The sequence below is a fragment of the Scylla paramamosain genome, unplaced genomic scaffold (genome assembly GCF_035594125.1).
Source record: "Scylla paramamosain isolate STU-SP2022 unplaced genomic scaffold, ASM3559412v1 Contig29, whole genome shotgun sequence".
NCBI classification, from domain to species: Eukaryota; Metazoa; Arthropoda; class Malacostraca; order Decapoda; family Portunidae; genus Scylla; species Scylla paramamosain.
The window spans coordinates 307,501-324,185 of NW_026973694.1; the positions used below are offsets into that span (position 1 = coordinate 307,501).

General features: G+C 44.5%; 1 protein-coding gene across 44 annotated transcripts in view; it reads left to right on the top strand.

Moving 5' to 3' along the window:
* LOC135097707 (uncharacterized) overlaps window positions 1-16,685 on the top strand; it is a 97,850-nt gene that overhangs the window by 37,591 nt on the left and 43,574 nt on the right. For 3 of the 44 annotated variants that reach the window (XR_010266044.1, XR_010266041.1, XR_010266046.1), the window contains one exon: window positions 14,883-15,485. The exons of the other annotated variants lie outside the window; for them this stretch is intronic. The gene's annotated coding sequence lies outside the window, so the exon portion shown is untranslated. Of the gene's footprint in view, window positions 1-14,882; window positions 15,486-16,685 lie in introns of those variants that run through there. 44 annotated transcript variants of the gene reach the window in all.

Below are 16,685 nucleotides of genomic sequence, written 5' to 3' on the forward strand. Positions count from 1 at the left end.
GACATGTAATACTTCCTGCGTTTTTCAGCTTTTCACAACATGTTCGTTTATCTGCGAGTGCATTGAGTGGTGGTGTCTTGTGTTGAGAAGGAAGCGCCGTGTGTGGTGGATCGTATTACCAACTTTTCTCTTGCTATGCCTTTGGAAACACTGAATTTTAAGGACTGAAATGTTTAATTCTCTGAGTTTCTTTTATTAATCATAACTTACGTTAAAAGAGGCAAGAGTATTTCATGAATCCTGTTGCTGACTTTCAAAAACTCCAAAATGTATACAGTTTTTCAACAGGTACCGTATGTCTCTTTCATTGTTTTTATCCTGTTTCAGTATTGATGCCTTGTTTTAAAAAGAAGTAACGGAATATAATTCACTCTAGTGTTGCAACATCCTTGAAAACTGAATAGTGAAAACTGCAATTTTCAGTCTGTTCAAAATATATTTGTTTGATTCTCTGAGTCTTATTCAGCATAAAAATGGTTAACGGTGTTTGGTGCATTCAGTTGGCAACTTTCACGCTAATATCTGTGAAGACTAGTTCACAAGATCTAGATATTTGTCTTTGTACTGAATAACTTTGTTTCATTTTTATACATATTCTATTATTTTTACTTTTATTTAAAAGATATAATGGCATTTGATGCAACACATAAGTAGTTTGTACGTTAGTCTTACAAAGAATGCTTGTTTTATGTTAAGTGAAATGGGTTTTATCATCGTCCCGTATTATTGCATTCAGTTGTATGAATTTTCTGTAGCATTTCCAGACGAACTTATATTTGTTTCAACTTAGCTGCCAAGAAAGATGCATTCCTTCACTCTTTTCCTGTTTCTTTTTAATCATCTGAGTCCGGAAATGAAGAGCGGCGTAAGTCTGCCTCCCTCGTCCTCGATGTCGTAAGCTTTGGGAGTCGCGTGCCACTTATGAAACCTAAAGAAACACATGAAGGAAAAAAGATCGGCGCAATTTTCTGGTTGAGATCTTTGGGTGAAGTTAAAACTAGACTCCCCTCCATCCGCCTCTCCCGAAAGTTTCCACCTGAGAAAATTTTCCATTCGTTTTCTTAAGTGAGTGAAATGAGACAGATTGTTGCAGAGTAAACTTTTAAACTTGCACTTGTTTTTCTTTCGTTTTTAATGGCTCTAGTGTCTGACAAAGCGCCGATTAACAGGCGTGCATGCCAGACTATATGTTCCAGATTTCCACTAATTGGAACACAGGCAAAATTTAACTGTTGTTTATAAAATATGAGCAAATTTATACCAGTCCTCGTTTTCTATGAATTTCTAGGGGACACAATGCACTTCATCTTTCCCTTTCAGTATGTATGAGAGAGAGAGAGAGAGAGAGAGAGAGAGAGAGAGAGAGAGAGAGAGAGAGAGAGAGAGAGAGAGAGAGAGAGAGAGAGAGAGAGAGAAAAACATAACTGATTAAGAAAAAAAAATAAGCACAAAAATCAAAGGAAGAGTGAAATATAACAATAAGAAACAACAACAACAACAACAACAACAACAACAACAACAACCTATAGTTGGTACAAGATCCTTCCCATCTCCCTCCCCCCAGAAAAAAAAAAAACTGGAACAACAGAAAGCAATATAATCTCTCGGAAGGAATTCAGAGCCCGTACTCAAGACGTTTTGGGTTCACGAGCGTCACTCACCGGGACAGGAAACTGCGAGTGTGCTTGGGGCAACAGGGACACGCGACTGGGGTTTCAGGATTAGGAAGAGAGCTCAGGTCGGCGAGCAGGTCTCTGCAGGTACTCCAGTGTCTCCTACAGCAGACATACAGCGCGGAAGCAAGCCTGGGGGACGCCTGTGCTTGGTGTGCGGTTGAGGCAAGGGACGTAATATTGATTCCATTTGAGGTCTTGTAATTAACAGGGTCCGCATAGAGGAGGTCGTGAGGTGCAGCTCGTGTGCGTGTGGGGTAGGGAGGTTGAGTGTGTATGGATTTGTATGGCTTGTGGGTAAGGGCTTTAGGGACTTAAAGGGAAGGTAAGGGTGGTGTGGTGAAGGTGTTGTGCATGGTGATGTGTAAATGTTTATTATGGCATGTTGGTGTCTTTATATATGTAGTTAAGAACATAAGAACATAAGAAATAAGGGAAGCTGCAAGAAGCGACCAGGCTTACACGTGGCAGTCCCTGTATGAAATATACCTACCTATTTCCATCTGTTATCCCCATCCATAAACTTGTCTAATCTTCTCTTAAAGCTCTCTAGTGTCCTAGCACTAACTACATGGTTACTGAGTCCGTTCCACTCATCTACCACTCTATTTGAGAACCAATTTTTTCCTATCTCCTTCCTAAACCTAAATTTTTTAAGCTTGAACCCGTTATTTCTTGTTCTACCCTGGTTGCTGATCCTAAGAATTTTGCTTACATCTCCCTTGTTATAACCCTTATACCACTTAAAGACTTCTATCAGGTCCCCTCTTAACCTACGTCTCTCTAAAGAATGTAAATTTAACAGCTTCAACCTCGCCTCGTAAGGAATACTCCTCATCCCCTGTATCCTTTTAGTCATTCTCTTCTGTACTGATTCTAATAGACCTATATCTTTCCTGTAATGTGGGGACCAGAACTGCACAGCGCCAAGTATAACTTTAATATTACTTCCTGCCTTCTACTTTTAACACTCCTAAAAATTAATCCTAGTACCCTATTTGCCTTGTTTCTGGCTTCTATGCATTGTTTCCCTAGACGGAGTTCAGAGCTAACTATAACTCCTAAATCTTTCTCATACCCTGTACCTACCAGAGTTTGGTTGTTTAATCTCTCTCTCCACACACACACACACACACACACACACACCCTCTCTCTCTCTCTCTCTCTCTCTCTCTCTCTCTCTCCACACACACACACACACACACACACACACACACACACACACACACACAACCTGTAACGTTACCTTTGCATCAAATTGGAGGGCTGGTAGATTTCATAATGAAGTAACGACCCTAAGATCATTGTGTGACCATTTACATCTGAATTCACTCTTCTGCCACCCTCAGCCCTCGTCCACACTGCTTCATCCACGTGTGCTCCTCTCGGCCCAAACACGTCCTCCACACACGTCCTGCGGGTGGTGTCACGGTGGTGTCTTGGCGTGGCGACTGAAAAGTGTACAAATGTATTGAACGCGCATTGCAACTGTTTTTCCAGACTGGCAGGCTAGAAATTAGCTGTCTCCCTCCCTCCTGTAATATGCACCGCTGGAACACTCATGCTTCCTTGCCCATCACACTGCGGCAGGCTGATGGGCCACAGTCGCTCTCGATGTGACCGCCCCCACACCCTCCTCCGCCCCGTCTGGTCTCAACTGGACAAATAAGCAGTAACTTTCCTATTGCCTTTACATCCACTCATTCTTTATTATCGTTCTTTCAACTCTCGTGCCCGTCCCGCCCCCTCCACACAACCCTCGCACTGGAGTGTTAAAGACTGAGCTGGTGCACGCTGCGGATCAACAGCAAAGGTGCAACTCAATACGGAGACGTTACACGAGTTACCACGAGTTTAGCCCAGTCTTGCACACCAGGCCACCGAGGTGAATACAGATTAATTACGATGATTGTCTGACCAAAGAAGCGTGTTTGAAAGGTGTAGTGGGTGCAGGCAGGGAGGTGGGGGAGTGCAGGGCAGGAGGAGGCCTGGAGAGGGCTGAGGAGTGGCGGGGCAATGGTCGGTCTGCTGTTAACACTGCTGGCGGGGATGGCAGGACAAGCCATTCAGAGAATCATTAAGTGGTTGTTAGTCTGGCAAGCAATGTGGTCGGAGGATCATTACGGCCTCTAATTAACCCTCTCACTGCGGTTTGCAATAATTCGCGGTATGCAATAAGTAACAACACTTAAAGCAATATATATAGAATCTTTCCTGTCCTAGTTCAGATTGCGGCCAGGGGAAGTTCCATGACACTGAAAACCAAAAGCTGCCCTCCCTACTATTGATACCATTTAAATAAAAGTTTTGCTTACTAAAATTATGAGATTAGAGAACAAAACATTGCGCAACCTGATTGCACATTATAGCACCATGTATTACTGCACAGCAACGGTTATTCTCTGAGACCCAATGTACCTCCTGGAAAGTGCAAATGTACCACTGAGAGCCCTTGCCTTGCTGGGAACATGGTACTTTATTCTATATACAGAACTGTAATGTAACGAAAGCGACACTGAAACACTTGGAAACACTCACTCCCATTCTCTCTCTCTCTCTCTCTCTCTCTCTCTCTCTCTCTCTCTCTCTCTCTCTCTCTCTCTCTCTCTCTCTCTCACTCTGCTGTGTGAAAGTCTAATATAATACTGGTAAGAAATTGAAGTAATACGTAATAAGAGAAACAGGTTGCCATGGCTCATTGTAAAAAAAAAGAGTCATACGGTGCCATGGCAGACGTGAGCGGAAAGGAAGTCTCACTCAGGCGGGGCTTGAGGGGCGCGCCTCCTCACCCACTGGCGACACCGTCTTGTTTGGGTGGTGCGCGGGGCGTCGGGGCGTTGTGTATTCTGGAGCGCCGTGTGTGTTGGCCCGCCCTGTGTGTTGGTGGCGGCGGGTGCGTTGCAGTGGCCTGAGTGTCGGTAAAGGCTTGCATTTTGCTGGCCGCCTCTGCTGTATCTTAACTCCTGCTGGTGTGGGGGCCGTGGGTGGTGCGGGGGGCGGTGGTGGTATGAGGGGCGGGGATGGTATGGGGGGCGGGATTGATGTGGGGGTCGAGGTTGGTATGGAGGGGGGCCATGGTATGGGGGGCGGGAGTTGTAGCGATAATTTTGATACCGTGGGGGACGATGACTTTGTGGGGGACGCTGGTGACGGGGATTGAAGGGCCGGGGGTGTCTGTGATGTTGCAAACGGCTGGGATGATTGGGGCAAAGGTGGTGATGTTGCAAGAGGGAGAGGGGGAGGGTGTCGTGGTCAGACAGAATGTCTGGGTGTGAATCGGGGGGAGTGTGAGACTCGGGAGGGGAAAGCCCGAGTGTGGGGGGAGATTTGCTTTTACTTTTTGATGGAGGAGTCTGGGGAGGAGACTCCTGAGGCCGAAAAATTCTTGGGGGTGAGGGAACGGGGGGAGGATGGGGGATGTCCGGTGGGGAGGCAGCGATGGGGAGAAATCGCCGTATCAGAGGGAAGTTGGCTGGGAGTGAGGGGACTGGAGGAAGCTGTAGTGTGTCCGGTGGGGAGGCAGCGGTGGGGAGAAACCGCTGTGTCAGGGGGAAGGTGGCTGGGAATAAGGGGAGAGGTTTCATCTGATGGATGACGGCTGGCCACACCAGTCTGCTGGAGATCAGTGGGAAAATTTTGCAGGGAAATTTAGGAAGGACACTGGAAGACGGCAGGACCTGCAGCACTGCTACTGATCGGGGTGGCGGTGACGCGGTCCTAGAGGGCAACGGAGGAGCGGGGAGGGCCTTCATATGTGGCCTGCGAAGGTGCCGGTGGAGGCGCATCAGTGTGTGGTAGTGCCACAAGCACGTCATTACAGCCCACACCTGCCGCGGGTGCACTCTGCCAAATAGGATCAGATTGGGCGCCCCATGGTCAGCAGGATGTTGGGCTGTGCGTGGCACGCGTGGCCGTCTCAACCTAGGCCACAGGAGACGCAGAAGGGAGGCCAGCAGGGACCCCGCTGCCCACCACAGCAGACAGCGTGTGGTGAACAGCATGTACGCCTGCTGTATGGTGCTCCTGATGGCCTCGAGGCAGGCCACGTGGTGGGCGCTTCGACGCGCCGCGAGGATCGGGCCCACCACCGGCAGGCCGGAGCCCCAGCCCATCTCTGGCGCGGGACAGGCCATGTGTAAGTTGGGCACCAGAGGGGGCTGGAAGGGGCCCAGCCACCACAGGGCGCCCTCCCCCTCTATCTCTCTGAGGAGACCTAGCACGCCCCCCGATGGTGCGTGCAGGTCTACGCTGGCGTGGAGACTAGTCCACGCCAGGACCGCTGCCAGTGTCATTGACATTCCGAAAAACATTTATGCCGAAAAATGAAAATCCAACACGTTGTGGTGTTCGCGCAGCCTTCAGCTGGCGCAGAGCTTTCAGCTCGGGGAATGGCGACAGTAATCCTGTATTGTACTAATTCATTTACTTGTCTGTTTCCCTACGTATATCTTATCCTTCTTTCTTCTCATTTGCATTTCAAGATCGCTGGTATTTTTGTACAGTTTTATGTTACGGCGCCATATAACCCTATGTTACATGGCGCCATATAATTAGGGTTATATGGCTTTCGCCACGCAAGAGATTCCATCACCACTTCCTCCGCGCGTGAGCGTGATTGAGTGAGAGAAGTCACTACTGCTGAGTTTTGATATTGATTCCTATAAGTTAGAAGCTTCATTGTCTTAGTTCATGTTTAGTTGTGCACGTGTTCAACATTTCTAGTTAAGTTAGTTGATTAGTTCGTTCGTTCGTCCACTCGTGGGTTAATTAGTTGGTTAGTTCATTCGTTCGTTCGTTCATGCGTTAGTTAGTTGGTTGGTTCGTTGGTTCTTTCATTAGTTAGTGAGTTAATCCGTTAGTTCATTTGTTCGCTAGTTCATCCGTTAGGTAGTTCATCCGTTAATTAGTTAATCAGTTAATATTTTGCGTGTTAATCCACAACACATGCAAACATTTCCTTCACTGTGCCACACAACAATAATTCACAAAAGTTACAGTTCTTGAGTTTTCTTCATCAATTTTTCATTGATTATATCTTTGATATTCTGTATTCCTTGATTAATTATTTCACACATTTGTTATTTTCTTTGTTTTTTTTTATTGACTGTCTTTCTTTTCACTGTGTGTGTGTGTGTGTGTGTGTGTGTGTGTGTGTGTGTGTGTGTGAAGGCATGAGTTTGACAAAATTAAATAATGGTTGTTTGGTTTACCGAGTTATTGTCAATTTATATTTTTCACTGTAGTTATATTCACTCTATTACTTTCCATTGTTTTTCGAGTTATTTGTTGAAAAAAAAAATATATATATATAGATAATAATTACACATTTCATACCAGGTTTTAGATTACTATGCATTACGGTTGCTTTTGTAGGCAGTGACCGAAAAAAAAAAAAAACTATCACGTTTGTATTGAGTGATAAATGGTGAGTTTTCAGGGTGTTACTAATGAATGGGAGAGGGAACTCTGTGGCGTCATCGCGGCAATGGAGTGGCGGCGGAGAGCGGTGTGGGAAGAGAAGGAAGAGGGAAGTGTTGGGAGGGAAGGAGGAGAGAAGGAGAACCGGGACTTTGTGGTGAAAGTTTTGGGTGCGTTTTTCGAAGCTTGGCGAAAAGAAGGAAATCTGATTTTTATTTATTTTTTTTCTTTGCAGTGATTTGTGATAAAGTTGATATTTTATTGATGATCACGAAGCCAAATCTATTATGTTTTTTTTTTTTCAATTCAAGTGCGACAGCTTTATTTTTAGTGTGTGTGTGTGTGTGTGTGTGTGTGTGTGTGTGTGTGTGTGTGTTTTATACTGTTGCGAAAGGAATAAATATTGGTTAGAGATTTCAAAAGAGGAGAAGCCCTGAACATTATAGGAGACTAGGGTTGAAAAATTGCTCCTAATAGGTTTTGAGTTAACGAAATTGGTCTCGTTATTCTGGCAGACACACACACACACACACACACACACACACACACACACACACACACACACACACACACACACACACACACATCCTGAAATATTCGCTGACATTTTCATCTATTCTGAATAATCATGCACTTTTTTCACAATTTTTTTTATCCTCCACTTTATGTATGTTTTTTTTTCCCCATCAGTCCTTACCATTTACTCTCCTATCTTCTATCCCCTTCTCCCCCTTTTACTTTTTTCTTTCTTTTCTTTCAGTTTTATTAGTTTCCTATGTACCCTCATTTATCCTTATCTCCTTATCTCACTTTTCCTTCATTTTCTTGCATTAATTCCCTTTCTTTCTGCTTCCCCCTTTCTTATTTTTTGTCATAATTTACTCTTTTCCCTACTTTCCTTTCGTTTATCTCCTTATCCTCATCTCCTTTACTTTCCTTCTTCCTTTTTCTCTTTCATATTCTGCTTTTCCGTGATTTCTCACATACGTGCTCTACAAATTCCTTCCCTTCTTTCCTTTCCTTCGTCACCTTCCTTTTTTTTCACAAATTTTCATCGCCCTGCACTTTGGTATGTTCCTTTGATTTCTTTAACTTCCTTCCCTCCTGTTCTGTTCCCTTTCTTTGTTCCCTTTCCTTCTATTATTCTAGTTTTAATTCTTTATCTTCTTTTCTTCCATTCCCTTCTCTTCACTGTTCTTACCTTCCGTCCCCTTTTCTTCCTTTTCTTCCTTTCCATTGCTTTTTTTTCATTTTACTCGTATTTTTCCCTCCCTTCCCTTCCCTTCCCTTCCCTTCCCTTCCCTTCCCTTCTCCCACTTTCTACCAGCTTAACATGTAGGGAGTAATTAGTGCTCAGGTAATAGTCCCGAGAAGTAGTAATAGTTTAGTAGTAGTTAGGTGAGTGGTACTTAACTAGTCTAAGGAGTTTTTTTATTTTTTTTTCTTCTCGGTTTTTCACGGCACCTGTATAGATACGTAATTAAGTTTCACGGCGTTTGAGTTTACAGTTAATTTAGTAATTGGGGAAGCTTAGTTTTTACAGCAAGAAATGTAGAGTCTTGCCTTTCTTTGGGTTATTTAGTTAGTGGCAAAGATTATAGGGAGAAAATGCATGCAAACAGCGACACACACACACACACACACACACACACACACACACACACACACACACACACACACACACACACACACACACACCATCTCAGTGGGCTTTTTTTTTTATTGGATTTTTTGTTGCCCTTGGCCAGTGTCCCTCCTACATAAACACACACACACACACACACACACACACACACACACACACACACACACACACACACACACACACACACACACACACACACACACACTATGATACTCGTAATGCCAAGCAAAAATTAAATGGAAAGATATGAGTACATCTTTGCATACTTTTAACCTGTCAATCTCTCTCTTTGAGGTGGAATCCTCGCTGATCATATTTGGATTAATTTGTGTATCCTCCTTAGTCATACATGACTTGCTGCAGAATTAGGACGAAAGAAATTGGCACATTCTTTCACGCAATTCACCGGGTCAATGGGTGATTGTGTTTGCTCTGAAATCATCAAAGGCTGCACTCTGAATTCACGGTTCTCACTCGCCTCTCGGACAGGTGTATATGCACAGGCACCTCCCGGAACAGTTAATATTTTTGGACAACGTGAAACTAAATATTAGGAAACAGTAAGTCTCTGTTTTAGGTGAATTTCAAAGTATGTAAGTGAAGTATTTCTGAGAAATGCCATTTCAGAAAGAATTGAACAACAATGCTCTGTTTTATGTGGTTTAGAATAAGAAGTGTATGTTTCTGAGCCATGTTAAGAGGAAAGGTAGGGAACAAATAGTACTTGATGCGTTTAGGTTTGTCTCAACACGGAACAACGGGTTAATGTTTGCTAATTAAAAAGAAAAAAAAAAAAAGTGGCCTGAAGAAATTGCTCATGAAATTGTGGTAGATGACTAGAATAAACTCAGTAATCAGGCAGTCAGGATCGAGTCAGTGGGGATAAAAAAAAAAAAAAGATTGCATAAGTTTATGGAGAGTAATGATAAGTGTATATAATAATGTATATTTTATACAGGGACTGATACGTGTAGACATGCATACTGGCACAGTTTTTTTCTTCTTTTGTTTTTCGTTTACTTATGATGTTTTTTTTTGGGGGGGGAGAGAATTCTGAATCAAAAAGATTAAAAACGAGAAATATTTTATGATTTGTTTACGATCTGTTTAAGCCATCACACCTGGACAAAGGTGTCACCACGTGTAATGTAATAAAAAATTTCAATCATAAACACATCACGGCCGTACTCGCATTGATTATTTTTTTTAACATCACTTCCCAGTCAGCAAAGTTACTCAGGCATGACAGGTGTTAGTGCGGGGCAAATACGTAATTAATACCTGACACACCTTTCTTTACTGAATGGTCACCTTCATTCATCTTTTACTACTACTACTACTACTCCTACTGCTTCTGCTACTGCTACTACTACTACTGCTACTACTACTACTACTACTACTACTACTACTACTACTACTACTACTACTACTACTACTACTACTACTACTCCTACTGCTTCTGCTACTGCTACTACTACTACTACTACTACTACTACTACTACTACTACTACTACTACTACTACTACCACCATCACCACTACCACCACCACCACCAGTACTACTACTAATGCTGGTGCTGCTACCACCACTACTACTACTACTACTACTACTACTACTACTGATAATGCTGGTAATGGCAATAATGATTAGAATTCATTAGTTTTATCCTAGACACAATTACCACCACTACCACCAGCACTATCACCACCTGTTATCTATACTGTCAGCACGGAACACTAGTAGAAGGCGCATCATCAGGCTTAGTAAGATGCAGATCAGTACTTGAGGGGGTGACTGCATCAGCTGTATTGCCTCCAGCCTCCGAGGAAACGTGAAACTACAAGTACTTGATTATAATTAACTTGTAAATGGAATGTGTGTGTGTGTGTGTGTGTGTGTGTGTGTGTGTGTGTGTGTGTGTGTGTGTGTGTGTGTGTGTGTGTGTGTGTTCCTCTCTTATTGTCTGCTTGTGTTTCTGTCTCTGTGCATATCTATTTGTGTGTTTGCCTGCCTCTCTATCTTCCAATCTATCAGTCTGACTATCTTTTAGCTGGTCACATTAAAGATCGCTTGCCTATTTGTCTATCTATATCTATCTGTCAGTCTATCTATCTATGTATCCATCTATCTATCTACTAGTTTTCCTTCTATTCCACTTCATCCCCCTCCCTCCTCTCTCTCTCTCTCTCTCTCTCTCTCTCTCTCTCTCTCTCTCTCTCTCTCTCTCTCTCTCTCGTTGCTCTTAAGAGTGATGTTTACTGAATCGTGAAATTGTCTGTAAAGAATTTCATTGGAATTCTAAACATAACCACATACATATATACATTTATTATCTAGTACTTCCTTTATAAGTGTGAATTTTGGAATTAACACTGGACTGTGAAAAATGAAATATATAATATGTACGTACGTGTTTCTGGTCAGTGTATGAAACAAAATAATGAACAGCATGTGCACTGGTGGTATACAGGCTGTATCGCGAGTTTCTGCAAAGACTGAAAGAGGTGAAACAACGTGTAATTCTAAGTAGAAAATGTTGTATACACATATGCATTTTAAGGCTTTGTTTACCCGTCAGAGGAGTTAAAAATGCACTGGACTCGCGGGTGTGCTCTGTGACATGACGGACACACGGTTGCATTGTTGCAGCCTCGGAGGTGCCACTTGGTCAAATTACGATTGGTTTAATCTTATTTTTTGCAGTTTGTGTAATATTACAGTATCTTATACCAAGACAAAACGGCATTAGAAAGCATGTAATTTACCGATAAGCATTACATGATGTAGGATAGCTATGCAAATATAGTGAGCGCTGGCATCTGTAGGACCCCACCATCACAAGCGGTTCCCGCCAAGGCGGGAGTTAGTTGCCCTGCGCCTCGCTGGTTACATAGGTGTGTTTCTTGTGCCAAGCTGAATGAAGGCAGACGACGGCAGCCGGTGTCTTTCTAGCCAATCCCTCATACATGGCGCAGTGACCTCGAAGCTACGTGCTGTTGATCATGCCGTTGCCACGTCGCCTTGGTGCAACTCCGCGAGGCCGCCGGAGCCCTGCGGCAGGCGGGCTGTCCCCGTCGCTCGTCACTCAAGCTCAGTCAACTCTCCTGACCCAGCAGCAGGCCATCGCATCACTACAGGCCAGCCTGGCATCGCTTTCTGCCACTAGCCAGCGTCCCTCAGGAAAGGCTCCTGCTAGGGCCAAACCGGAGAAATGCGTGCTGGAGATGTCCTCGGCAGCCTTCAGTACGTGGCGGCGCTCATGGAGGTATGGCTGTCCCTCTCACGCTGGCCGGATCAGGAAGCCGTGCTCCACATTCGCCTGTTGTGTGGAGCTGGCCTGCAGCGGGCCCTGGACGTGAAGTTCACTACGGATCAGTGGCAAGCCATGTCTAAGAAGGACGCACTGGACGCCATCGGTAAGATCATGTTGCGGGCATCGAATCAGGCAGTGTGCTGGTCTGACTTCTTTAGCATTTATCAGGCCGTGGATGAGTCTATCAGTGCGTTCATTGTGCGGTGTGCCCAGCGCTCCATGGATTGTGAATTTGAGTGCCCGCAATGTGAGTGTGACCTCTCAAAGTATATGCTTCTGCGCAGTGTTAGTTGGTCTGAGTGACTCGGCCCTGAAACAAAGTGTTTCGACAGTGTCATGCTTTTGGTGATGTGGAGAGCCTCAGGATCATCTTTGTTTCGTTCGAGGCGGCCCGTCGTGACTCCATGAGTGACGTGAAAAATTCGCGCATGTGAATTGGCGGGCACTGATGACACGTCCGATGACATTAGCGATGATGTGATTTCACGCCAGCCCATGATTGCCGTCTCGCGCCACCCTGCCACAGAACCCCACAAGTCGTGCCGTTGCTGTGGGTATAAGCACGCCCCCGGCAAGGCCTCCTGCCCCGCGCAGCATGCCATCTGTGTTGCGTGTGGGAAACATGGGCACTTCAAGAGGAGGTGCAAGAACTCCGGGAAACGTGAGGCTGGTAAGGCTGTCAACAGTGTGACCGTCGGCGCCACCGATATCGTCTCGGAGCCACTCCTACAGGTACAGCTGGCCCCACAGGTGGGTGGTCGAGCGTGCACCACCAAAGCGGTGGCCGACACGGGGGCCCAGGTGTGTGTAGCCCTGATGTCATCGTTCTGTCTCAGGCCTGCGCTGTTGCAGCGTCGGGCTAGCCTCAGAGACCTGGTCAAGATACCACTGGCCAGCCTGGGAGCGGCGCCCTGCTGCATCAGTCTCCCAGGGCGTTCAACACCGCAGGATGCGCACTTTGTGAAGTCTGTGGAGTGAAAATGGCTTAATGTTAAGTATGAAGACATGTAATTTTGATATGTTAAGATGACTGTTCAGTGCCATTGTCATGCCCCTGCAACATCTCCAGGGGAGGGAAGTTGTAGGATAGCAATGCAAATATAGTGAGCGCTGGCATCTGTGAGACCCGCTATCACAAGCGGTTCCCACCAAGACGGGAGTTAGTTGCCCCGCGCCTCGCTGGCTACAAAGATGTGTGTCCTGTACTAAGCTGAATAAAAGCAGACAACGGCAGCCGGTATCTTTCTAGCCAAGCCCCCCTACACACGACAACATTATTGCGGTGATTAAAAATACTCCTGTAAAATGCTACGCGGCATCGAAACGTGGGAGGAGGGGGAACGAGTCCGAGCGACCTTGAAAACAGCTGAGTGATGATGCCACGCAGCATTTTATAGGAGTGCTTTTGATCACCGCAATAACGTTGTCGTGTAATGCTTATCGGTAAATTACATGCTTTTTAACACCAATTGTCTTGTTATAAGATAGTGTAATATTCCACAGTTTGCAAAAAATAAGATTAAACCATTCATAATTTGAGGAAATGGCACCTCCGAGGCTGAGACAGTGCAACCGTCTGTACTTTTTAGTCTCACAGCTACACGCAGAGCACACCCGCGAGTCCCGTACATTTTCAACTCCTCTGACGGGTAAACAAGGCCTTAAAATGCATATGTGTATAGAACATTTTCTACTTAGAATTACACGTTCTTTCACCTCTCTCAGTATTTGCAGAAACTCGCGTTACAAATCCTCTCGAACAAATGAAGGGCAAGTAAGCTATTGGCATCCTTTCCATCCAGCGAATATTGTGGCTGAAGGAGGCGCGGCTGTTCTTCACGTGCATAAAAGCGTCGCCTTTATTACCTCCTTACGAACATTCTTTCCTATCAGTCTGTAACAATGCCTTTGAATTGTTGATGTTTAGTACCCGGGTAATACAGAGGTGAACTGTAGCTCGCTATAGGAAACTGTAGCCTGTAGTGGTTGTACTGAATGTTACTGTGGTGGTGCACGTACTGGTGGTGGTAGTGGCGGCGTTGTTGGTGGTGGTGGTGGTGGTGGTGGCGGTGGTGGGTCTAATTGTTCTTGTTGGTGTGGCGAGGTGAGTCCTGCAATGTATCAGATTACTCACCACATCTCCCACACCAACACAACACTGTATTCCACACACACACACACACATTAATTTTCTCACCGCCGCAAATCCTTCCTGGTCAGTTTGTCCTTTTTTTTCCCCCTTCGCGTTTTTTCCTCCCCCCGTCTTTTTCTTTCTTTTTTTTTTTTTTTATCTTGTGAGGTGATAGTTGAAATGTGTGAAAGGTGTGATTATCTCATATTTCATCCTCAAACTCGGAAAACTCGTAGTGCTTATCAAAGTTTGGTTATTCTATTCGTTTATTACTATTAGCGTTGTTGCGGTTGTGGTAGTGATGATGATGGTGGTGGTGGTGGTGGTGGTGTAATTCTTCTTGTTCTTGTTGTTTTATTATTATTGTTATTATTATTATTATTATTATTATTATTATTATTATTATTATTATTATTATTATTATTATTATCATTATTATTATTATTATTATTATTATTATTATTATTGTTGTTGTTGTTGTTATTGTTGTTGTTACTAGCAATAATTTATATATGACAACAAATCATTGAATCTTTATTAGTTAAAAAAGTAATAAAGATAATAATTGCAGTGTATTATACATGCCAATATCTCCTTGTAACAGATTACACGTAAAATTTGTTTCTAAAGTAAAGGAATCGAGTAGCACTGAACAGAACCGGGGAATCGCTCTCCTTAAGGGTTTCCAACGCTCCTGTGCAGAGAGAATCAGTGCACGGGAACCAGCTGGCTCTGGCGAAGCTGTGACACGATCACCATCATGAAGAACTGGATCCCACACGAGCCTCTGAATCCACTACATTCCGCGAGGCAATAAAGGCGACGCTTTTATGCACGTGAAGAACAGCCGCGCCTCTTTCAGCTACAATATTCGCCGGATGGAAATGATGCCGATAGCTTACTTGCCCTTCATTCGTTCGTCGTCAGGAGGATTTGGTAAGACGTGAGCTGCCTTACGAAAAGTCATCATCATCATCATCATCATCATCATCATCATCGTCATTTTCGTTCAACGTGCGCATTTTGCCATGAGGGAGGGGTTGGACTTGCGGTGACTGCTTTCCACAACTGGCGATCTTGTGCCATGTGTTCTTCTATTCCCACCAAATTCATATCCTCCTTACGAAAAGTCAATTCTTGTTTTTTTTTTTTTTTCTTAATTCTTGTAATCTCTTTGAGTATATTCTGCTTTGTATTATCTTTTTGTATGAATTGTCCTTCATATTCTTCTAAACCGATTGGGTGTTTCATTTATTTATTTGTTTACATGTAATTTATTCATCTTGTTTATTTATGCATATATCTATGTATGTAGTTATCTTTTTACCAGTTTATTTATTTCTATCTTATTCTATTTTAGTTTTTCATTGCAGTTAAAAAAAAAAAAAGCTGTCAATATATATTTTATTTCCATGACCAAGATTCATGACACTTTCGAAACCTCTAATGGTGTTGCATGATCTCATATTTCCACCTGACCAGTCCGTTCATCTGGACCGTGCCTGCCATTCATTCTTTCCCAAGCATTACCAGCCTCATAGCGCCCCTTTGCCTTAGCACACACTGCCTTTCCTTTCCCTCTCGCCCCTGTCGCTCTCACACACACACACACACACACACACACACACACACACACACACACACACACACACACACACACACACACACACACACACACAGCGCCTCCCTCCATCCCTTCGTCTCCTCACAAAAAAAAAAAAAAGTGCTGTTAATAACCGATGCGCCGAGGGTGCGGACTCAGTGCATCTAAATAGGAAACGTTAAGGAAAATTCCCCACTCCTTCAGCTTACTGAGTGTTTAATTACCTTGTTGATCTTCACGGGAGGAAGGGGAAGGCTTTAGAAAGGGAAGGGAAAGGGGAGAGAGGAGATATACGAGTATACCCTGTTCTTACTTTCTCCATCCCTCTACTTCCCTTCCTTAATCTCCCTTTCCTCTTGAATGTTCTATTGGAACTCGTTGTCTCAAGGAACTCAGGTGAATAGCAGGTAATGGGGAGAGGAAGCGGAAGAGGGGAGTGATGGCATGTATGGGAGATAAGGGAGGAATGAAGGGGACTGGAGGCATTAAGGAGATGGAGGAGAGGCGAGGAGGGACGAGGAATGCAAATGAGGAAGGTGAAGGGAAGGTGCAAGAAACGAGACACATAATGAAGGGAGAAGGAAAGAGGAAGAGGAATGGAAATGGAAAAGGTGGAGGCAACGTGGAGGGACGGCAGGCATCGTGGCTGGAAGAGGAGGAGAGGGATGCAGGAAGGGAAGACGAATGGAGGAGAGGTAGAGGAAACATTCTGCTGTTTGAAAATGTATGGGAAGAATTCTCTGGAGGGGAGCCAATGCCTTTCACTCACTGTGGCGATATCTTCCCTTCCTCTCACCCTCCCTCCGTTCCTTTGTGCACTGTCCTACCTCACTCCCCACAAACAATCCCGTAACGACCAACACGTGCGCCGCTATTTGTTCTTCCTTTGTGTGTGTGTGTGT